A 25,411-nucleotide genomic window follows, 5' to 3' on the forward strand; every position below is an offset into this window, starting at 1 on the left:
CTGCCGGAGGAATAAAGCCAATGTGCTCTCTGGCTCCAATTTTATTTCCTCTATTACAAGTGACTATGCTTAAAGACACAGCAACAGCGCAGTGACCGGCTCTCCGGGGGCCTCAGTCAGCTCAGCCATTCAGTTGTTGGCATCAGTTCACAAGCTGTAAGCACCAGAAAGGGCTTGTGATCATTACCTAAACAATTCTACAATTCTAAGCCTTGCAAACATACACAAACAAAGGCCGGGGCTACTGCTCCTCTCAGATTCCCGCGTGCGCTTGCCCGTTCTCCCGGCTTGCCTCTCCTCCAGCACCTGCCCCACATCAGACACCTAGGAAGTCGAGTAGTGTTACACCAAGAGGCTCCTGCTCTCGCTGGGGTAAGAGCCACCCTGAACTTTGCTTGAATGGCAGGAACGTGTAAGATGAGACATGTGGAACTTGAGCCCAGTTTGCCATCAGGCGTCATGCCAGATCTGGCCAAGTGGTCATGGGCAGCTGAGGCAGATGTCTGTTTATTCAGTGGCTTGGAAACCAAAGAGGTTAAACAGTGGAATGTTCTCAGGGCCTTATGATAACGTGTAACTTCTGGCAATGGCCTAGAAAGGTCTCACGGCTTCCTAACAAGGCGAGGGAAAGCCCTTCCGTTTGGAACAAAGTTCAGTACTCTGCCTGCCCGGAGAGGCTGGGAGAGAAGAGCACCAAGTTCTAAGACAAAAGATGGGAAAGGCAGAGTCTGGCAGCAGGAGCTACAAGGCCAGTGTCCATCAGGAGTGTCCTGGGCAGTCGGCTGCTTGCCAGCCACAGAGCTATGTAATACAAGCCCCGGACATGTTCTCACTGTCAGATGCATTTTTTTTTAACACTGGTACTTTGAGTCTTAAAGGAAACTTTGGGAGTTGAGAATCTTGGCTCAGAAGATTCTTGGGCAGTTGTAGTTCCTGAAGTATATGTGAAAACTATCATCTATCTAGAAGAGGTTTTGCTAATTTTCAATACAAGAAAGTTTAAGTTATTGGACAAATAAGTAAAACTTAGGCAGAGACAAGAAAAGAGGCCGGCCAGACAGGATATATGTCATCGTGGTCATTATCTCACTTTTTTGTTTTTTGTTTTTAATGTTTTTAGTGAGTTTTAATTTTAAACGAAGCACAGGCTCACTGGAACAAGTGACACAAACCATCCGCACATAAAGTCACCTTATTCGTCCTCACTACCTCCACTCTCAACTTCTCCCCAGAGAAACGTGACACCGACAGCCTGGACCCACACTTTCAGACCTTTTCCTGTATATATAAAGTATTGATATTAAAACCTGGACCACCCTCTTCACATAATTTCGTAGCTTCCTTTTCCCCTTTAATTACCTCATGAGCAGAGAGAGGAGGAGAAGGGAGGAAGAGAGAGGGAAAGAGAGGAGAGGGAGAGAGTAAGAGAGAGAGGGAGGGAGGGAAAGAGAGGGAGAGAGAAAGAGAGAGAGAGAGAGAGAGAGAGAGAGAGAGAGAGAAGCAGACAGACAGATACAGGTGGAATTCACTCTTTTAAATGGCAGCATAAAATTCCAATGTATGGATCTTCCTATTCGATAATTCTGTTGATGAGCAGTGAGGCTGCTCCTAGTCTTTTTGTTTGTTTGTCAATAAGAGCAACGCTGGTGTAGATATCACACTGCATGTGTTCTTACAGATAGATGCTTTCTTTCTATTGGGTAGAGTTATGCTCACTGTGCAGGGTGGGAACTAAAGTACATTATTCATTTTAATAGATATCGGCATATTTATCACTCTCTTTAATCCATTTGGACTTCACGATGAAGTAAAGGGTACACACTTTGTTCTCTTCCACATAAACAGCCAACTTTGCAAGCATCACTTATTAAGACATCTACTTTTTAAGTAGGCATTTTTGACCCACAGCAGGTCTCATGAACACCAGGGCTTCTGTCTAGAACTTCTACTATGTCCCTGTGATCTACTTATCTTCCTAGATATCAATAGCGAACTATTTCATTACAGTTCTAAAGTTACTTTTGATGCCTTGTGCATTGCTCTCTTTTATAGACTTTCTTTGGCTGTTTAAAGATGTGTGTTCCTGCATTTGAACTTCAAGTTTTACCTCAACAGAAAACGAATCCCCGCCAAGGCTGTGAGTGTGATCTCATTCTGGTCCTCAGTGTTCCAGTACAGATGAGGCCAAGAGCCACACTGCACACACCAATCCTGAAAAACGGCACAAATATGGCATTTTTAAAAACCTAGCCACACACATACGAATCTCTTAAGGAGGTACACATCAAGTTCCTGAAAAAAACATACATTTTTTTTTCCCCAAGAAGCTCAACAAGAAGGGCCTGAAGAAGATATGACCCAATAACGCTAGCACCACAAGCTCATGTGCCAAGGGTGTCAAGGCCCTTGCACAGAGTCTAGGCTGAATACCCCAGAATCTCAACGCCTGCTCCTTTGACTGGATGACATCATCTGCCCTATACTTGGGGGGCGTGTCCATGCCCACATTGCCGAGGGTTGCCTGTTCTGGTGACCAAAGGCCAAGCCCAGCCAAGGCTCTCTGGCTCCAGTTCGTGCTTTGGCCCAGGCCTAACTCAGGCTCCCACAGGAGCTCAGGCCCCTGTGACGGCTGCATAATGGAGCCTTCTGCTTCCGCTGTGAGAACGTAAGGGCCCACTGTGATCCCCTGGCTACAATCTGCAGGCAGCTGGTGTCTTGTGCTGTTTCTATAGATCAACCTGATTTTTTTTTTTAAAAATCCTGAATGCAGCTGAATATATATTAACTTTGAATGAACTAAAAAAGTGCAATATTCAATATTCTGTGCCTATGATTCCCATATCTTTGTCCAATGTGACCTTTTTAAAGTGTTCTCACTAGTTACACACCTTGTGAAATTACTCACAAATACTTTGATCTTTGCTGCTATTAGAAGCGGGGTATTGGGCTGGAGAGATAGCTCAGGGGATAAGAGCACTGGCTGCTCTTCCAAAGGTCCTGATATCAATTTCCAGTAACCACATGGTGGCTCACGACCATCTATATAGGGATCTCAGGTCCTCTTCTGGATGCAGATAGAGCACTCATATACATGAAAGGAAGAAAGGAAGAAAGAAAGAAAGAAAGAAGGAAGTGGGGTATTAGGGCTGGAGAGATTGTTCTTCAGAGGACCCAGGTTCAATTTTCAGCACCCACAGGGCAGCTCACAACTATCTATGACTCCTGTTCCAGGGGATCCAACACCCCCATTCAGACATATATACAGGCAAAACACAAATGTACATTAAAATAAAAATAAATAGATATAAAAAATAATTTAAAAAGAAGAAGAAGTGGGGTATTAGCTGGGCTCAGTGGCACACACTTGTAATCCTGGAACTAGGGGAAGCAAGGCCAGGGGGATCTCTGTGAGTTCAAAGCCATCCTGGTCTACAAAGGAGGTCCAGGATAATCAAGGCTACACAGACAAACCCTGTCTCTAAAAACAAAAAGAAGGAGGAGGAGGAAGAGGAGAAGAAGAAGTTGTTTCCCAAAGTTCATTTATGGCTTGCTGACACAAGTTTTAAAATTTTTTTACTTAAAAAAAAAAAAAAAACCCTGAGCCAGCAAGATAGTTCAATGGGTAAAGGCACTTGGCACAGGACAAAAACAACTCCACAGAGCTATCTACACCATGGTACACATGCACGCACACACACACATCATGTGTGCACAAACAATAATAAAAATTTACCACTTTAAAGACAAAATTTACAGATTTTTAAAAAATGTATCATATATCTAAGCAACTTATGGTGTAGTCTCTTGGGCTTGTTAAATATTTGCAAACAGAGAAGATGTATCTCTCTTGATTTTTTTTAATCTACTATTTACTATTTACTCTTATCTCATTAGCTAGTAAATGTAAACAAATTTGGTCACAGACGGGAAACACTCTTTGCTCCCGATTTTAAGCAAAATGGCTGCAGCATCTGATCACTTACATTCTCTTAAGAGAATTTGATAACTTTTCATATTTAAGTAAAACTCTGTATCTGAACTTTACTTGTAGTTTTGTCAAGAATAGCTATTTAATTGTAAAACAATTATATTGTTAATTAATTAATTCCATCATTTGTCTCCTCTCTTAGTTTGTCTACTTGTTGACTTAAGTACTGCCTTGAAAGGCGGGCATGGCGACCACAGCAGTCTGAGCATTTGGAAACTAAGGAAGGAGTTGGCGTGTTGGAGGCCAGCGGCCTACAGAAAGACCCTGTGTTAAAAATCAAAAGGAAACAAAAAACTTAAAAGTAACAACCTTGTAGATTTTCAGATATTAAACGCCTTTGCTTACAGAACTAATACTGCCAAGTTATACTATGTTCTTCATTTTTATACGGGGCTAGGTTTGGTGGACTAATGGTTGCATTAGACTTTTTTTTTCTTTTTTAAGAGCGAGATGGTCTCTCTTTTATGTAGCCCTGGCTGACCTGGAACTCACTATTCAGACCAGGCTGGGTCAACTCACAGAGATCCTCCTCCTTCTGCGTCTCAAGCACGTGTGCTACCCTATGTTACAGCTGTGCAGCTTGATCCTCTTGTGGGACTCCCAACAGGGCGAGCTGGGGGCGGGGCTGGTTTTGTCACTTCTACCTGCCTTTGGGACCCCTAACCTACTAGGTTACCTTGTCCAGCCTTAGTAGGAGAGGAGGTGCCCAGTCTTGATATGCCATGGCTGGTTGATGCAAGGGAGGCCTGTCCCTTTCTGAAGGAGGCGTGGATGGGGCCGGGAAAGAGTGGAGATGAGGGGAGCCTGGGAGGAGAGGAGGGAGGGGAAACTTGGGGTTGGGATGTAAAAACTTAAATAATAAATTTAAAAAATAAAACTTATAATCTAAAAAGTTGTGTGCTACCACAGCCAGCCACAGTAGACTTTTACGTCCATATTTATAAGTGAAATCAATATATAATTATCAGACTGCCCTAGTTTTGGCAAACAAGTGAAGGAAATTCTCCATTTTTCTCCCCCTGTGGCCGCAAATATTTAAACACCATGAAAATTTTCACTTCACTTCATAACACTTAGACAAGTATTGCAGACGGTTTTACTGTTGTGCACCTTTGAAACCTTAACAGAGCTGGTGCTGAGAGAAGGGTACAACAAAAGCCAGGCAGCCACTCAGCACCCAGCGGGGAGCGCGAGCCCACACTCTGATCCACACCTGGTTGGGTCACTGCTCTCTGCTTCATCTCCCCTGAAACAACCTCAAGTTCTAACCTCAGCACAGATGACCAGAAACTCCATAGCACGACTGCCCTTTGAGAGAAACATCCAGTTCATCCGCCACGAGCCTTGCAAAGAATTAGGAACTACCAGAAAGTAACATTAAAAGTTTCCTCCTCTGTGGTTGGTCCTTTGCAAAGAGACCGCCTGCAACTGACTCAACATGGGAGCAAAATTTAAAGTAGTGAAAGCCGTGCACACTTTACTTAATAGCTCAGAGGGCTAGCCATTTGACCGAGAGCACAGTCTGTGACAGAGGTGATAGACAGCTCAGTGGCTCTGAAATCACACTTCCTTTACATTCTCCTCAGAATAGTTAACGTTCTTGTTCCAACTATGTTACTTATTTGTGCTACTCACTGTTTGCCTGCTTGTCCTGCTTCCCCGCCCAGGACGGCAGCAGCATAAGAGAAGGGGCCACATTGCTCTGTTTTACCTACAAGCTAGATACAATGAAAAGGAATTCAAAATATCTATTCTAAACACACACACACACACACACACACACACACACACACACACACACACACGTCAACGGGGCGTGGTGGTGCAGGGCCTGCAATCCCAGAAGCTGGGAGGCAAACACGGGAGGGTTAGGAGTTCACGGCTAGTCAGGCTATAAGCCCGTCTCAAACCACCCTCATCCTCACCCTGCCCCCAACACACAAACAAATAATAAGGTAAAGCTGGACGTGGTGGTACATACCCTCAGTCCCAGCACTCAGGAGACTGAGGCAGGAAGATCTCTATGAGTTCAAGGTTCACAAAGTGAGTTCCAGGACAAACCAGGGCTACATAGAGAAGCCCTGTCCCAAAAAAGATAAACCAACAACAACAACAACAGCAACATTTCGACCTAAAGTGATTCTTGTCTGAGTATCTACTAAAAAGGCACCATCTTTCCCTGTGGTACAGTGTTGATCCCGTTGCACACAAAGTTAGAAATCACACTTTGCTGTGTCCTCTCTAAAATAACCAAACGTGCAGCACAGCCAAGCCAGAGCCCCCATCAACCTCAAGCAATCACTTTGTTCGATAGTGACATTCTTTTTAAAGCCAAATCAGTGTGAACTCCCAATATCCCAAATTAGATCAAGTGCACCAGTTCAAATGAGTCGGGCATTAATTACTCGCCGCCACTAGCCTGAGTGTGAAACCAGCAGGGCTCATTTCTCACTGGGCTGACATCCTGAAAGGCACCATTTGTCAGGACACCCTCCTTGGTTTTTTGTTTTTTGTTTTTCCATTTCCCACATTGTTTCACTGAATCAACGAAAGCAATATTAAATAAGCTGCTAAATACAGATATTAGTTCATTTGTACCTAATTATTATAGGTAAATGGTGCAGTGAATGAAACCCCTTCTGCTCCCCTTGGCTTTTTTCTTTAAAGCTTTTGTGATGTTCTCCAGGTAAATCCCATGCATAATGTAAGAGTGCCGATGTTGTTTGCATAATAAGCTATTTTCTACTGCAGAAGCAGAAACATTTTATCGCCATAGAGAAAGCTCAAATTATGAATACATTTTCATATAAGTTGATTTATGTGAAAATTACAAATAAATGCAGAGCTGAGCTGCAAGTGAATTGTTTGTTCCCAGTTCAAGGAGTTGGTGTTATTTGAGATTAAAAAAGAAAGCAACCCTACCACATTCTGCTGAGAGAAATATTTCTGATGCTATTCAGATGGGAGCACATCCCATAACACCAAAGAAGGAGGGTACAGGCCGGTCCGGTGGAAACATCTGAGCTTACAAACAGTAAACAAACTTGCCTGCAGGCTTCTGAAGACACACTTGCTCCATGACACATGTATTTTTAACATGAATGGGCTACATACATTGTCAAAAAACATAACCATTTCTTTCAGTGGTCAAAGAAAATTTGACCTCAGCAGGGTGTGGTGGTGCACATCTTTAATCCAGCACTCAGGAGGCAGAGGCAGGTGGATCACTGTGAGTTTGAGGCCAGCCTGGACTACAAAGCAAGTCCAGGACAGCCAAGGCTACACAGAGAAACCCTGTCTCAAAAAACCACGAAGAAGAAGAGGAGGAGGAGGAGGAAGAAGAAAAAGAAGAAGAAGAAGAAGAAGAAGAAGAAGAAGAAGAAGAAGAAGAAGAAGAAGAAGAAAACTAGACCACATTATCATCCTTAAACAAGTAGGAATAGAAGCTGAATTTGTGCCAAAGAGATGCAAGCAGTTTTGCACAGGACTCAAAACCCACACGTATCAGGGGCCTGAAGTCGGATGTGTGTTTCTAACTCCAGGAAGAATCGTCCCTATGCCATCAGGATTCACCACTTTTGTAGCATCTTCACTTAATGCAGAGACAAAACTCATGAAAGTTGCCTGGCTTCATTAGCTCAAAGAGATTCAGTCCTTACCCCGTGTCCAGATGTAGGCATCGAATGGCCATGCGAGGGTGTCTGCCACATATTTTTATGACTTATTTTTGGGTCTTGCGTTGATTCTGTGTCCCCCCCCCAATATTCTGCAAAATTTAAAAGAGATAAAGATAAGAAACGTCGGGTGAAATGCTGCTTTAACACATTCGGTTTAATCCCGTGGATTTCACACCCCATGAGTGTGTCAGCGTTGGAGGAAACTCTAACTCGGTCTTAAGGCTGATGCTCTATTTGGACGTTAGTCCAGCACCAAATCTTATACAGCTAGCATGAAAGTCAGGACTGAGGCAGGTGATCTCTCCACACCTTTCCTTTTCTATGAGGTTCTGATTCTACGGATTCAAATAGGCCAAGAGTTAATCAGGCTTCTCTTTAAATTAGATGGAAAATGGTTCACTTTAGCAAAATAGCATCACGTGAGTTGTATGGCTTCCTGATACAGAAAGATAGGACAGAAGATAAACGCTGTGTAACGGCTACATTTATAAGATACCTAGAGCAGAAAAACTCAGAGATGGGAGGCATTAATGAGTATGGTTCCAGAGGGTGGGGCCGAGGGAAAGAGGGACCAGCATTTCTTCTTAAATTGTTTTATATTTGTTTGTTTCTGTTATGTGCATGGGGTTCAGGTGGTCATCTGCATGCCATGGCATGCCTGTGGAGATCAGAAGACAGCGGCTTGCAGGTGTAGGCTCTCTCATCACATGGGTCCCACAGTTTGAATTCTTGGCGACGAGTGGCTCCCAGCTCACTTACGCATGCCTTAACAGTATCAATGCTTTTAGTATTGTGAAATGAGAAAAAGGTGTGTGTGTGGCGGGCAGGTGGTGACGGCTCTACAGCGGTGTGAACGTACTTACGGCCCCTGAGCCATTAAATGGTTAGTGTGGTGTGCTGTGTGTTGTGTGTGCTTATGCACACACAAAAAGTAGCAGAGAGTTCTTAGACTACGTGTACAAACAGTAATAAGCTCCTTTCACTTATCAGATTTCCAGACCTTAATAGAACAGCCATTAGTCATGAATCTGTGGGCATTTTTCAATCGCCTGTGCTTGCAGGGAGACGCTGCACCTTCTGCTGATTCTTAGTGTACTTTTAATGTGCCCTTTTGTTCCTGATAAGGACTTCCAGAAAAAACTTGCATGAAAACAAGGCAAAATCCCAAAGTCATTCTTCCTCCTTTGGGTGACCTAGAATAAACTGCTTATTTTAATACAAAATCCTTTGCCCCAGAGGTCTTCCCACCTAGCACGATTGGTTTGTTTTTTTGTTTATTTGTTTGGTTGGTTGGGTTTTTTTTTATATGCATGTATGACGAAGCACCACTTTAAACTGAGCATGCTCACGACTGCACCTGCCTCTACCTGAGGTAAGAGGATCCTTTTGCTTTTATATGTGTGAACTGGCTTTGCTTGATGGGGACGCTACTCTGACATTTGTTACAATGTGCTCCTCACTGGTGACAAATGATGAGTAGTTCTCCACTCTAGATTGGCTGAGCTAAAGGAATCTCCAGGGATCTGCCTGTCTCTGCCAACCCTGCACTGGCACACAAAGGCATGACACTACACCTGGTTTCCTACCTTTGTTACATGGGAGCTGGGGGCCTGAACTCAGGTCCCCACACTTGCCAGCCAACCACTTTACCACCCGACCTACCTCCCTACCCACAAGGCGCTGCATGTCTAATAAGCTCCTAGGTGTTTCTCCAAGCCTTTTCTGCCTGAAAGCTGCACTTTGAGTACCAAAGGTGTGAAGATCTGTGCACAATATTGGCTCTGCTCATTCCTGGGGCCACACTATCACAATGACAACCCAGAAAGAGCCTGTTTCTGTGCTCGGTGCAAGGATTTCCCTCAAGCGCTATGATTTTTCTTCTGGTATCTTTTTTTTTTTAAACAAGACAAGTTTTCTCTTTGTAGCTCTAGCTGTCCTGGAACTCCCTATGTAGACTAGGCTGGCCTTGAACTCAGAGAGACCCACCTGCCTCTGCCTCCGGGGTCCTGGGATTAAAGGTGTGCTGTCACCATATGTCTTTTAAGTACACCCCCCCACCCAAATCATCCTTTGACTCAAACCATGATAAAGTCTTCTGAATAAAGATTCCCAAGTTCTGTATCTGTAGCTCCTAGGGGAGCCATGTTGTTTATGGATGCCTAAGGTCTTCTCTTCGATCTGTCTGTCGTCAAGTCAGCTGACCAGACTCACGTCAAAACCAATTTGAATTCATTTTGTACAATTCCAACAGATTCTATTTCAAAAGGCTCTACTAACTTCAAAAATAATATTCATTACCTGGTTGTTGAAGGAAGCTGCTCTCAGGATATTGTACTCCGCCAGCCCCTAATTTGGTAATTCTATCAGGAAAAGCAATTAAGTTTGTGTGACATGACTTGTTTTTATAAATCCATGATGCTTACTGCTCTTAATTTAATTCTCCTCTTAGCACTTATAATTTCATTCTCATCTGACAGTTCATATTTTCTCTCTGAATGATTCTTTTCCCCTTATATTACTAATCACAGAGGATGCAGTGAACAACATCAGTCCTTGGGTAGGAAGGAGACTGGAAAGTGACGGGCGTTGCACAGGCTCCGGTTGGCGAGAGTGGGAGTTTTTCCCTTGCGGCTCCTGCAGTCCCTAGAGTAGCACTTGGCACACAGATGGTGCTCAATAAATATTTGCTATCAGGCACCGTGCCAGGCACTTTGGAGACAAGGAAGACTCTGACCTGTGCCTTGCTCCACATGTCACATTAGTCAGGAGGCAGACACTTGAAGAAATAATTATAAAGCAATCTGGGGGAAATGGTGTATTGTGCCAGGAATTCCAGGCACTGGATTTCACAGTTATATTTTCAATACTGGAAAAACTTCCACATAAAACAGTTGGCAGTTTCTGCTACCCAGGCTACTTGTGGTTGTGCACAGACTACAGTGGGGTGAGTGAGGGTGAGGGCACTAAGTCAACAAAGGTGACGCTGAAGAGGCAGCCCGGCAATTGAGAGCACGTGCTGCTCCTGCGGAAGACCTTGGTTTGGTTCCCAGCACCCGTGCACACAGCTCCACCTGTCTGTAACTCCAGTCCCATGGGATCCAGTGTCACTCTCTATTGTCCCTGGGCATTGGGCGTACACACAGTGCACAGATATACATGCAGGCATAACACACATCCACATAAAATTAATATTTTTAAAACAAACATGAAGAGAACCACAACATCCCGTCTTAGAGGGTGACTTTCTTAGCATGAATTTGTGGAATGTCTGAATTGATGAAGGGCTGTGTGCTCTTCCTAAATAATAAAAATGAGTGCGGGGAGCAAATGGCCAATAAACACATGAAGAGATGCCTGCCATAACTCATCATTAGGGCCAGTCAATGAGATGCACGGCACGCCCATTAGGACGGCTATTAACAACGCCGTAGAAAGGAGCAAGTGTTGCAGAGAATGTGGAGAAATTAGAACCCTTGTGCACTGCTGGTGGGTGCTGCATTGTATGGCAGATTCTCAAACAATTAAACACACAGTTAACCCAGAGCGTATCCATTCCACTGCTGGATATGTACCTGAAGGAAAGGGAGGCAGGCGCCTGAGCAGATTTATGTACTCCACACAGAGCAGCACTATTATTCGCCACAGTAAAAAGACGTAAGAGTCCATTGACAGGTGGATACAGACGGTACATACACAGAAACAGGGAGGTATGATCCGGCCTTAGGAGCACGGAGATGCGTGCTATAGCGTGGATGAATCCGGAACATAACGTGCTAACTGAAATAAGCCAAAAAGGGCAGATACCTATCGATGCTTATATGAGTTTCTATAGTTAAATTCCTAGAAGCAGAAAGTAGAACGGAAGCCACCAGGCCATGCAGGGTCCAAGGCTAGAGAGTTACTGCTTAATGTTGAAAAGTTTCTGTTTCTGGAAAATTCTGGAGATGGAGGGTGGTGAGGGTTTCATGGCAACATGAATGTACTTAATGCCAAGGAATCGTGCACTGAATTCTACTACAAGAGAAGAGATCGGAATTTGCAGGAAAGTGTTCTGACTACGGAGAGCTGGAGGTAAGTGTTTTTCAGTGCCACGGCTACCACCATCACTACTGCTCCTAACGTCCTCTGCGTATTGTTCTCCCAGGCTCACTCGCCAGCCACTGGCTTTGTCATTTCAAACACTTGCAGCCCAAAGGTTGGGCTTTGTTTGCAAAGGTGCCCTAGTTAAAGGACAGAACACTCAAGAGCGTCTGTGCATCCCTGGCACTTATCTCAGAAGCCCCGGCATCTGTCTAGAGCGATGAGGGTCCCCGTGAGCTGTCTTTGCTGATTCGGCCACACCTGGGGCATCATACTCTGGGAAGGGTAGAAATCAGTCACACACCTGTCAAAGGGAGACAGGTGATGATGAAAGCTCGTGGATCCCTGTCACAGAAGCCAGGGTGAACCGGGTCCTTTTGCCTTGCCGTTCTAGGGTACTCTAGACAGTTGAGAACTATGCCTCCTGGTGGTGTTGAAACCCTTAGCCCTTGATCAGGATACAAGACAGCTAGATGTCAGCCAGTACTGGCCCAGATAGCTTGTCAAAGCACAGTGGGAATCTGAGTATGTCCTCCATGGTCCCCAAAGTGTAAAGCGCGTAGAATAACAGCCTCTCTCTCTCTCTCCTCTCTCTCTCTCTCTCTCTCTCTCTCTCTCTCTCTCTCTCTCTCTCTCTCTCTCTGCTTCCTGATTGTGAATTCAGTGTGACCCTACCACCCCTACACTCCAACCACCATACCTTCCACACCGTGGCAAACTGTATCCCCTAGAACTGTAAGCCAACATAAACCTTAAGCCTTCTTCTCGGCGGATAGTTTGTCATGTAACTCACACAGATGCCCATCGTGAAAGTGAACCCCAGGGCAATAGCTGAAGTGGTTTCTATTCTGGGCGTCCAAAGAGCATAGTAGGTCTCCCTTAGGTGCCACTGTCAGGTGGCCTGGGAGGTGGAAGTTTCCAGTAAGTGTGGTTCTGGGCACTGCAGGACAAGTCTCCAGGTGGTCTTAGTCACTCGGCTTAGTAACAACGTAAGTGTGCTGGACCGTGACGTTCTGAAATGAGGAAATACCTGAAGCTGCCCTCAGACTCTATTTTTGTCTTTCCTTGAGCAGGATGCCCTACAATACTCTATACAGAGAGTCATGTTGCCCCCAAATACAGTGAACTGTCATCGGGGTCTCTGAGCTGTGCTGAAGCATAAGGCAAACAGAAATGAGACTTTATCCGCCCCGTGTAACTGTCCTGAGCCTTGGGGGACAGGCTCACAGTGGTGGCTTCTGGACTTGTCTCTCAGTGACCCCCTACAAGTAAAATGATATGGTATTTAATTGTCCTATCTTCCTAGACTCATGCAAGTAGTAGGAGCTGCAGTCTAAGATTCAGTAGAGCAGTCACCAGTAAAAACATCTGCTTCACGGGTGTGTAGCTGATGCAGCCTTTCACTCTACTGACGTATGTACCACTCCGCAAAATGCAAACTGAATAGATTTCCCCCCTATTTTTTCAGCTTGTATGCACCTATATGTGTGTCTGTGTAGGTGCATGCCACCTCTGTGCGACTGCAGGTGGAAGTTAGAAGAAGGTGCCAGGTCCTCTGGAAACTGGGGTGACAGGCAGTTGTGAGGCACCCAACATGGATGCTGGGATCTGAGCTCAGGTCCTCAGGGCTCTTAGCCACACCATCCAGTGTTTCACGTCCCGCAAAGGTTTTAAATAATGAGAAGAAGTCCTTTCTCTCCAATACAAGGAACACGCATATCACATCTGTTAGTGGATACAAAAAGCCAGGCTTTAAGTGTAATTTCAACTACTATGCATTTTTGGAAAGCGTAGTTTCTTGACAGCAGTAGATAATTTGAAGAAACTGGGGTTAGAACAGTGGTTTGCAGCCTGTGGGTCCTGACCCCTTCGGCAAACCTCTATCTCCAAAAATATCTACACTATGATTCATAACAGTAGCAAAATTACAGTTATGAAGTAGCAATGAAAATAATTTATGGGCAGGGGTCACCACGACACGAGGAACCCTGCTAAAGGGTCACAGCTTTAGGAAGGTTGAGAACCACTGGGCGAGAGAGATGGCTCAGTGGCTTAGAGCACTTCAGGTTCTTGCAGAAGACCCAGGTTTGATCTCCGGCACTCATAGGACGGCTATCAACCATTCACAACTGCAGTTTCAGGGGGCCTGACACGCTTTTCTGACCTCCATGATCACAAGCATGTATGTGGTACCCATACATACATGAAGGCAGAACACTTATACACATAAAAAGTTTAAATCTAAAAAAAAAATTGAAGATTTTTTTCCTTTGATAGGAGGTCTCATGCAGCCCAGGGTGTCCCTGAATTTCCTATGTAGCCAAGGATGTTCTTGAGTTTTAAGGCCCTGGGGATTTTAGGCTGCATTACCAGCCCTTCACTAACAAGTCTGGATTAGGAACTGTATAAACCCATTTCAAGTGTAAAACTTGATATTAAAAATTGTTTTAATGAAAACAAGCTAAAATTTCGCCTCCAAATATTTGGAAAGAATTTATTAGGGGATTACATGGAATTTAATATTTAATATCTTCTTTGGTATTATATAACTATATAAAGATTAATGTAAAGATTTCTTTACCAAGCCCCAGGTAGACAATATTTCTCTTTAGTTTATTTAACAGTGCCATGTAAATATTTTCATTTTCAACATATGCCTGGTGGCTCAAAGGCTGGAAAACATTGGATAAAGAATTTCTGATGGGGCTGAATAGGTGACTCAGCCATTATAAGTACTGGCCCCCTTTCACTGGACCTGGGCTTAGTTGTCAGCTCCCAGATGGCAATTTACAGTTGTACGCAATTAAGTTCTAGGGACCTCAATGCCCTCCCCTGGCTTCCATGTATGGTAGTTTAAATAGGTATGGCCCCATAAACATGTGTGTTTGAATACTTGGCCCATAGTGAGTGGCCCTATTACGAGGTGTGGTCTTGATGAAGTATCTGGGCCCTTGTTGGAGGAAGTGTGTCATGGTGAGGACAGGCTTTGAGGTCGCTTATGCTCCAGCCTCACTCAGTGTGGCGCACAGTCTCCTTCTGCTGCCTGCGGATCAAGATGTAGAGCTCTCATCTCCTCCAGCACCGTGCCTGCCTGCGCGCTGCCACGCTTCCCGCCATGATGATAGTGCAGTAAACCTCTCAAACTGTAAGCCAGCCCCGATTAAATGTTCTCCTTTATCAGAGCTGCCTTGGTCATGGTGTCTCTTCACAGCAATAAAAGCCTAACTAAGACACATGGGTATGAGGCATGCATATGGTACAAAGACATACCAAAACACATAAAACAGAAGTGTTAAATTAAAAAGAAATAATTTGTGATGCAGGAAAGAAACATGGTGTTTTAGTTAGGGTTCTACTGCTGTGAGGAGGGGCTGGCTTACAGCTTCAGCTCTTTACTTCATTATCGTCATGGTAGGAAGCATGGCGGCACATGGGCAGACACGGTGCTGGAGCAATAGCCAGAGCTCTACATCCAGATCCAAAGGTAACAAAGAGAGAGAGAGAGAGAGAGAGAGAGAGAGAGAGAGAGAGAGAGAGAGAGAGAGAGACTGGGCCTGGCTTGAGTTTTTAAAACCTCAAAGCCCATCCCCAGTGGCACACATCCTCCAGCAAGGCCACACCTCCTAGTCTCTCTCAAGAAGTGCCAGTCCACGATGACCAGGAATCCAAATACATGAGCATATGAGGGTCGTTCTTATTCAAACCACCACACACAGGAAACAAATTGGGACTGACAGGAGCCAGGAATCCGGTGGCTCCAAGTGTCCCCAGAAGGCTAGATTCGGACTCTGCAATGAAGGTCACAGGACAATGGACTTCTGTCAAATCTCAAGAGTCAGCTCCATCCAAAGACAGAGACACGAGTGTCCCGACAGTACGACTGCTTGTTAAGACATCCGGGATGGAGAGTTAAACTTTGGACCATGGTGGCCTCTGGACCTCTTCTGACCTTTAGAGTACAATTCTGTTCCAGCCAGTTTAAGATGCCCTGCAGCATCTTCCTTGATATTCCTTAAATTCTCAGCACTGAGGCTGGTGACGTAAAGCAATGTGAATAAGAAGCCATCCACGTCACACTCCTGACAGAAAGGATTCACCAGGAGAGCCTCCGCATTACCCTTGCCCCTTAGAAAGGCATGTGAGAAGACAGACACTGACCGTAGCTCAGGGTTCATCTTCAGTCAACTACCCAATGACTATTACATGCTGGGAAAGTCAACCTGCCTCTGATTTCTGTCTCCCCTCAAAGCAAACAGTGAAATAGGGTGCGGAAGCCCAGTTCATCTCTACGGGTCTTCTTGGCTACAAATTTTTATCAGTCTAAGATTATAAATATAACTTTTTGTTTTATTGTTCTACATATAAATATAGAACAGCCTCTGTCATGCAAGGTGGCTCATTTATTTTCAAAATGTACTAAGCATATGCTGTATAGAAAAATTAGGGTATTGAAAATCAAGCTGGCGAGCATCAGAGGAAAGTAATAATTTTTCCCATGTCCTATAGCTACTCTGCAATGGAATTTGGACAACACCGTGTGCACCTTGAACAAAAAAGTAGGGTGGATAAGTGTCTTAGTAAGGGTTTTATTTCCATGAAAGAGACACCATGACCACGGCAACTCTTATAAAGAAAAACATTTGACCGGGGCTGGCTTACAGTTTTCAGAGGTTTAGTCCGTTATCATCATGGCGCGAAGCACGCGGCGTGCAGGTGGACACAGTGCTGGAGAAGAAGCCGAGAGTTCTACGTCATGATCCACGGGCAGCAGAAGTGAAGACTGCCACACTAGGCCTGGTTTGAGCATATGAGACCTCAAAGCCCAGCTCCACGGTGACACACGTCCTCAAACAAGGCCACACCTACTAATAGTGCCACTCGAGGTACTTGCGTCCATCCGGGCCATTACTATTCAAACCACCACAACAAGGGACAGGTGTGGTCCACCATTTCCTGAGAGGGACAGGAGCTGGACAGGAGATAAGCATGCGTGGCACCCATAGGAGACATACAAATCCTAGGAAGCAACCCTGGAAGCCGCCAGTGGAAGTGTAGGAAAACAGCGGGCTCAGCAAAGGCGTACAGATGTGCACCCCGGGGCAGCCTACTTCAGTAGGAAGCAAGGGGACAACGCGCGGAGATGAAGCTCTTCAGACTAAGGCCACCCAAGAACTTAAGCGGCACCCGGGTACCAAGACAGGCTAGGTGATGTCTTCTGAGCAGCCACCTTCCTAAGACTATCTAATGATGCTGCCATAACAGCGCTTGTTTTACTTGCCATGCCAGACCGCAAGACGCTAGGAAGGGGGCATTGCCCACCTGTCAGCGCCCTTCGAAATAAGTTACTCAGGAGAACTCACAAGCGGTTAATAGGGAGAGGAGGTGTCTCACACAAGGAACAAGACCTCATGGGGAGTGTAAGCCAGCAGAGCACAGACATACTGTACTGTCCACATGGAAATACTGTCAGAGAGGACAGAGAGCACAGGTTGATGGGTACTGCAATCCGTCAGTCCCAACATCTACCACACAGAAGACGTGTTGGTGCCGGTGACGGCAGAAGCAGCAGTGACACAGTGCACTTCCTGATTTGGACACGCTTCCCTGTCACGTTGGAGGCACAATCCTCTCTGGTGGCGGTTCACAGTGCATCTAAATAGTGTCTGTCTCCTCAAATCATTATTCTCTGCAAGCTCGAGTCTGTCACTCAGCTGCGCATCAATGCTGTTTTCGCCCAGCTTTCTAATACCAGCTCAGCCGGCTACGTCTCCTGCTTCCTCCCCCATTTTGAACGTCTCTGTTGTTTATTGCTCGGCTCTCACGCAGAACTTGTCTGAACGGTCTGGGTGCCTTCAATGGGGTCTTATCAGAGATCATGGTTATTGGAACTCCCGTATTTTACAGCTTCCATCTCATTAATGCTAGCACTAATTTGTGGTCCAATCCAATACCACCCCCCATAAGATCTGCATGAATACACACTGGATTTCAATCTGCCATTCAAAAAGCACAGCGTCCTTTATGTTCATTATCAGCCCATCGAACAGCCCCAGCCTTCTTTCTCTGCATTTTTTCCCATAGTGAAATCATTTTGCTATTATCCAAAGCAGTCGCTCGGTAGGAAATATTCAGAAAGGGGAGAGAAAAAAAATGACACCAGTACCAGCCCGTCCTCTGTTTCCTTTTCTTTACAAACACAACAGCTCCAACCTGGAAACTGATTCAAATTAAGTCATCAACTTTTTTTTGTTGTTGTTGGTCAAAATGCCCCTTCCTTAAAATAACTCTTGCTCAGAACTATCTTGCGATCTGTTTTATTTTTTTGTCTCACCCTGCAAGGAGCAAAAGGAACTGCAGAGGTGAAACCAGCGCATGCTCTGGCAGAGACTCAAACGGGCAAGCAGCACACCAGGTCGATGCCATGTGCCGGGGTGACCTCATCCGGATGCCCACCATTTTGTTCTCCCGAATGCTAGGGCCTCGGGTCATTATTATGGAATTCTCCTTTGTTCAATTTACATGGTTAAATGATTTCCCTCTCACATCGTTTCAGGCCCGTGCACCATTACCAAGAGGCCTCTGTTCTGCTGTGATGCTCTCCGTTTCCTCATCCAGCAGACGCCTCCCACAGCCTTCAAGCTTCTCTCCTAATTTTCTGTTCTACAGCAACTGTCCGTCGCAAAATTGATTCAGGTTAAGACTTGGATGTTCAGATTGGGAAATAAGTTTTTTTTTTTTTAAAGTAGGAAGACATAGTAAATAAGCAGAAATAGCAAATGTTAGGGTGTTCTCAGTCAATGAAAAGACGCAGAGCAGTTCAAAGCAGTACTGTTGACCAAAGAAAGAAGAGTGCAAAGGTCTCTCCTGTCGCAAAGTCCTGTCAGCTGCTGCCTCTCCACTCTCTCTGAGGCATCATTCTTCATGCTGTGTTTCCCAACGAGTGGACCGCTGAGGTGCAGAGATAGATGAGGAAGCAGTTTTCTCTGGAGGCAGGAAGAAGTGGAGAGAGAAACAGACTGGGACAAAGTCACAGTATCGACTCCGCCAGCCCCACGGAGGCCCGAGGCCGCATCTCCTTCAGAGCTGAGCTGTCTGCAGTCCAGGCCAAAGAACTGGCCTTTCTCACCCCTCATCGGACACTGGGTGTGGGCTGTCTCTACGAAGCAAGACTGACTTTGGGTACAGATGCTAGTTCCCAGAGAGGGGCATTAGCCTGCCTTGCAGCCATTAAGAAAATAAATCCTTGGTCATGCAGGTATTGAGAAGGATTCAGGGCACCAGGCAAGGCGCACGGCAGCCCTTAATCCCATGAGACATCTGATTAACTACCCTAGGCCGAGCAGGCTGTATGAAAAGATGTTAGCTAAAGCCACTTCAGTTGCATCTGATGTCTGGCCATGATCTGCAAAACAGATTACTGTGATAAGTTTTAAATATGCACTCACTCAGCCAGGCGGTGATGGCGCACACCTTTAATCCCAGCACTCTGGAGGCAGAGGCAGGCAGATCTCTGTGAGTTTGAGGCCAGCCTAGTCTACAATGTGGGTCTAGGACAGCCAAGGCTAGCACAGAGAAACTCTGTCTCAAAAAATGAAATATATATATGCATATATATATATATATATATATATATTCATTCGCTCTTGTCTTCACAAAGCACACACCTCTGGAGTGTGCACAACAGAGAGAGGACTGGTCTGTATCTCTATCAACTACTTCAGAGCCTTACCATGACTCTTAACCTCTATAAGCCTTTGCTCCCTCAGCAGCCAAGCCAGGATGACAATATTTACTGCACCTTCCTTACAAGCTATAAAAAGCAGCAGTGCACGTGAAACATTAGGTAAACAATAAAAGCTTGTGCAGACGGAATTTATAATATTTGGCAAAGAGAGCATGCTGGAGCAGCACACGTCGGTGGCTGTAAGAACACGGTAACAGCTTCTCCTCATCTCCCCGGGACTCTGTGGCCCCGGGACCCCTTCCAGCACACGCTCACTGTCTGGGCGCCTTAATCTAGACACTTGTGCATAAACCCAGGGAGATTTAGTGTGCTGTGAGGGCACAACCCTCTGCTGTGACGAATGGCATGCCTGAGTGCCCTCTGCTCTGACATCACGGCTTAACTCTCCAAAAACCATAGTAGGTTCCATGGAGCAACTGACGTCACTGTCTGTGTTTTGTCTAAAAACAAAACAAAACAAAACAAAAAGCAAAAAAACCTCTTTACCAATTATGTCTAAGCAATTGTGCCCAGTGAGCTACCTTGTGTTGAGGCATCCTGAGGATGCCATCCCATGATAAGGCCCACAACCCTTCATCCCTAATTCCAAAACCCAGAAAGCTCTGTAAGCCACGTTTCCCCAACCCTTTTGGCAGGAAAGCCTGAATCTGTGCAAGGCTGTTAACTGAACTCTACCCCATATGGTCCACTTTGCTGCAGAAATATGGCCACTTTTCACTATGAGACAATATCCTGACCCCCAATGACAGTGTCACAAGCTCTAATGCAGTGGTTCTCAACCTTCCTAACGCTGCGACCTTGGGTGGTGGTGACTCCAGCCAAAAGAATATTTTCTTTGTACTTCATAGCTGCAATTTCGCTACTGTTGCAAGTTGTAATATAAATGCTTGTGTCTCCCGATGGTCTTAGGTGGGTCACCTAATGAAATGTTTGTCTGTCGGACTCCCAAAGGGGTCCTGACCCACAGGTTGAGAAGCACTGCTCTAGTGTAACACAGTCCCTGGATTCTCGCCAGCACACGCATTTTAAGGCTTTACACGTAATACTAGGTCGGTGTGCTGGCTAGTTTTACGTCAAGTTTGTACAAGTCAGAGTCACTGGGGGAGAGGGAGACTCAGTTGAGAAAATGCCTTGGGAAGATGAGGCCGTGAGCAAGTCTCCAGGGCATTTCCTAGTTAGTGACTGATGTGAGGACCCAGCCCATTGTGGGCGGGGCCACGCCTGTGTAGGTGTCCTGGCTTCTAAGGAAAAGCAGGCTGAGTAAGCAATGGAGAGTAAGCCAGTAAGCAGCAGCCCTCCATGGCCTCTGCATCAGTTCCTGCCTCCAAATTCCTGCCCTGCTTGCAATCCTGACTTCCTTCCATGATGGACTACAGTGCGGAAGTGTAAACCAAAAATCTCTTTCCTCCCCAACTTGCCTTGGTCATGATGTTTCATCCCAGCACTAGTGACCCTAACTAAGTTGGGGTCACTGTAGGTTAAACCTACACAAAGTCCCGTTTTGAGCGTTTCTAATGCTATCTGGGGACCCTGGAAGCACAGTCACTTGTGGCCGGTCAGTCGTTAGAGCTGTTGCTCTGGCCCTCCCTCTCTGCTTCCTGGCGTGCTGTGATGTGAGCAGCCTCTGCCACATGCTCTCCCTGCTGTGGATTGAGCCTCTCAGCCGTGTCTTCTTCCGCTACTGTCAACTGAGAGTCCCTGATCCCTGGACCCAAAATAAAAGTAGATTCTCTTACATTGCTTCTGCTGATGTGTTTTGCCACAGTGGTACAAAACAGTTGGCCCAGCAGGTGTCTGGCAATGGCAGCGCTTACTAAGGCATCTGAAAAAAACATGGATTATCATGAGCTCTGATCTGGATGATGAGAGAGGAAAAGGGCAGGACAGGGTGGTGAATTATAAAGAAAAAAAAAGATGAACAGCAGACAAGGCCATTAAATAGTGGCTATGGCAGGGAAGTGACAGGGGGTGGGGCTGGGGCACAGGGCGGGGTAGATTTAATCCCAGCACTCGGGAAGCAGAGGCAGGCGGATCTCTGTGAGTTCAAGGACAGCCTGGTCTACAAAGTGAGTTCAGGATAGTTAAGGCTACACAGAGAAACTCTGTCTCGGAAAAACCAAAAAAAAAAAAAAAAAAAAAAAAAAAAGAAAGAAGAAAGAAAGAAAGAAAGAAAGAAAGAAAGCAGAGATTTCAAGTGAAGTCCGCAGCGTGGAGAATAACTTAGGAGATGCTAGCTATGGTCTGGTAGCCATGACAGTAAGAAGATAAAGGCCACAGAGTTGGTGTTGCATGGTCACTTCCTAGATACTGGGTCATCAATTGTGGTGACATGTGTTAGGTGACTGGAAACCGCTGTTGGCTAAGGCCGAGACTGAAGGGCAGGCCCCGAACCTGGTCCAGCGTCAGTGGCTTTCCCCTCTAGCTGCCTGAGTCTGCTTGTTTTCTGTAGGGGACTCATTCTGATTCTCTCAAGTTTCGCACTCACAAGTTGCCCGAGGAGATGAGGAGCTCGTAGGATAACAAGTGCAGAGCCCGGACTTGTCAGTGGGACGCTGGATCTTGCAAAGTTTGGCTGGAGGAGAGCTGTCTTGACAACTTTTGCTTCCCACAAAGATGCCTCGCTAGGGGTTGTCACGGTTCCACGTGGGATGTGGGCTGCTGAAGTAAGGCTTACCTGGGAGTGTTCTATCTGGAAGAGAGAAGGAGGAAGAGACTGGGGAATGTCACATTGCGTCATCATTATGCGCCATACCACGTAAGTCTCTGCAGGTTGTGTGGTGTACAAACAAACCACGTTCACAGTGTAGACACCAACAGACTTGGATTTTATTTTATTTTCTGACAAGTCCCTGCAGATGACAGTTAAGTGTTTTGTTCTGATTACCGATATGGCTTTGGCAAGCACCGAACAGGCAGAAGTTAAACTGCTTGAGGGAAAGGGGAATGTGTGCATGTGTGTATGTGCAAGGGCGTGCGTGCATGCATGTGTGTGTGTGCATGTATGTGCGAGTGCGTGTGTGTATGTGCGGGAGCGTACGTGTATGTATGTGTGAGTGCATGCGTGCATGCATGTGTGTATGTGCAAGTACATGTGTATATGTGAATGCATGCGTGTGTGTGTGTGTGTGTGTGTGTGTGTGTGTGTGTGTGTGAGATGTAGGTCAGCAGTAGCTGGTCATGGTGTCCCATGCTGTCTCTTACAATGTCTCTTGCCATCAATACACAACCTTGGCAATAAGAAGTTCAGATGAAGAAGGAAACCTCGGGGGAGTTTAATAATGCGTGACGTGTCAACCACACACTAGGATGAAGCAGATCTGAAGTGCTTGTCCAGACCAGCCACTTCCGTGATCCCCAGACTCGCCTCCCTCTCAGCACTGCCTCCCCTAACAACCAATCCTCAGATGGAAGGTGCTCTCATGCCCTCTGATCTTCTCCTGCTGCGCACACTCTCCTGGACGCCTTCACACGTGACAGCAGGTAGATTTTAGCTCTGAGCTCAACATGAGAAAACCGCCCCAGAGAGGTTCCCCCAGGGCCGCACAGCCCAGCAGAGAGGTTCCCCCAGGGTCGCACAGCCTAGCAGAGAGGTTCCCCCAGGGCCGCACAGCCCAGCAGGTTGCCTATCTCTTTCTCCGCTTCCTCACGCCGCACATCATCACTAATTCTTTTAGATTCTCCTACCAACTTTTTATGGGCTCAGACGTAAAATGGCCTCTCTCCTGTCTAGAGCATGCTTTGTCGCCCCTTCACTACAGTATCGTCAAAGATCACTTGCGAAGTACATAGGTAGCAGTCACCTGGGAGTACACTGCTGTCCCCAAAAAACAAAGAAAGAAAGAACAAGAGTCAAGCAGCAGCTTCATCTCATTAAATAAGCTTTGAGCTCTTCTTGTTGGTGCATGTAGTTTTCATTTCGTTGACTTATGAATTTCACCCTAAAGATTAATTTGGCCTGCTATAAAGAGCATAAAAATTAATATTCAGCCAAGATATGAATCTTTCTTCATTTTCATTTTAGTGGAAATCAATTTGTTAAACTACTGTTGAGTACAATTTGTTACTTGTTCACTCCTACTTTTCTGCTCAAGTTGGGGTATTTGAAAACATCTGTGTGAACACTTTCTGTCAATACTCCCAGATTTATGCTGCTGGCTTACAGTAAGTGCTATCTCCGAAAGCGTTATGGATTAAGCCCTGTGATACTAGATTTTATTGGTCTTATTCAACAGGGGTCTTTTTTTTTTTAACTCACAAAAAGATTTGTCTCGAGGGTGGACTTTAGAAATGACCTCTTTGTGGGAAGCATACCACAAAAAAACCTGGGCGTGGCCTCTATCAGAGCTTCATTAACAATGATAAATGCCTGACGCAAACAGTAAGGGGAGGGATTATTCATTTTGCCTCATTATTCAGGCCACAGTAGTGAAGGCAAGAGAGAGCAGAGCTTATGCCACACAGAAAGGAAGCAAAGAGAGAAAGAAGAAGGGGTCCCAGGAGAAGAGAAGAACTCTCAGGGGCACATCTCCCAGGCTCTAGTCAGTTTCTTCTTACTGCTAGACTTTGTCTCCCAAAGTTTCCAGAATGTTCCAAGATACTATCACCGACTGGAGTCCTGTGGCTTCAACATAACAGTCGATGGGGGATATTTCACATTCAACCAAGACCATAGTTCTCCTAATGTTACCATGTAGTCTTAAGTCCATTTCCCTCAATGGTTACCAGGCAGAAGATTCCACCATCTCTGAACCAAGTTCTGAAGTAACTCTCTGTCCCTCCTTCTTTCCCCTCTGTCCCTCCCCTCGGGGGGCTGATACATCAAATGACTGCCTTAGAGCAGCTTGAACACAAATATATTGTCTCTTGGTCCTAAGGGTTCAAGTTAAAAACAGGGTCCTAAAAAAAAAATCTTCTCCATAAAAGTGCCAGGGTAGCATCTGGCCCAGGCCTCTCCAATAGGTTGTGGTAGCTTTCTAGCAATCTTTTGCTGGGGGTTGGTCTGATACTATGTATTCTAATGCTAATTTACTGACCCCTGAGACCTGGTCTCCACGCAGAGGAAGCAGCACATTCTCACAAACACCTGTCTTTATTGTATAAACCTCGCTCTACCTAGTTTAAAGTTGACTGGTTAATAAAGTTGCCGAAGCCTGTAACTGGGCAGAAGAAAGGTAGGCAGAGCTTAGGTTCTCCGGCTTGGGGTCTGAGAGGGACCACGAGGCTGAGAAGAGGAAAGGAGAGAGGAAACCTGACAGGAAGAAGTCCCCGTGGGGAAATACGGACCATGAACACAGAATGATGGAACAGAAGTGAATCAGGAAGGAGCTATTACGCCAAGTAACTTGGGGTCTGGAGCTTGGAAATAGCAAAATAGCTGGGCGGGTTGATACCTGTCCAGTTACTGTGCTTTAAAGCTTTTATAAATCCAAGATGTCTTTGTCCTGATTATTTGGTAATTAGCCAGGGTGGAGACACCCACCTTGTAAGATACTAAGTAATAAAGTAACAATTTTCTTTAACCCCATTAGCTTCCGAAGTAATTGACAGAGAGAGACTGTGGTTTATTTTATAAGCTTACAGGACTGGAGCTGGGCAGATATTAACTCTCTATGCTATATTGTTATCTCCTAGCTACATGTCCCAAGTTAATTGCCAATAAGCCATCTTGCCTGGGCTGCTTCTGGTCCATCAGTCTGTCCCCATGGTAACCCTCTTCCTGCGCTATGGGCTCCTGCTTCTCTCCACCCAAGCCTAGAAACCTAAACTCCACTTGCTTCTCTTCTGTCCAGTCACAGGCTTCGGCATCTTTATTAGCCAATCAGGGATAACTGGGGAATATTTCTTACATCACACGGGTATAGGAGATGGCTCAACATCCATTGCAATGCCCATAGCAGGGAGGTAACCAAATCTCAGGGCACT

At 45.6% G+C, this 25,411-nt stretch overlaps 1 long non-coding RNA gene across 1 annotated transcript; it reads right to left on the minus strand.

The window, feature by feature from the left end:
* Nucleotides 1-19,062: 19,062 nt before the first annotated feature.
* LOC311607423 lies at nucleotides 19,063-22,172 on the minus strand. Its single transcript, XR_014782592.1, has 3 exons — nucleotides 21,975-22,172; nucleotides 21,226-21,311; nucleotides 19,063-19,147 (listed from the first exon to the last, which is right to left on the minus strand). It is a non-coding gene; the product is annotated as an uncharacterized lncRNA (long non-coding RNA).
* Nucleotides 22,173-25,411: the final 3,239 nt, after the last annotated feature.

This window comes from Acomys minous, assembly GCF_964271855.1.
Source record: "Acomys minous genome assembly, chromosome: 10".
In the NCBI taxonomy this organism is placed as follows: Eukaryota; Metazoa; Chordata; class Mammalia; order Rodentia; family Muridae; genus Acomys; species Acomys minous.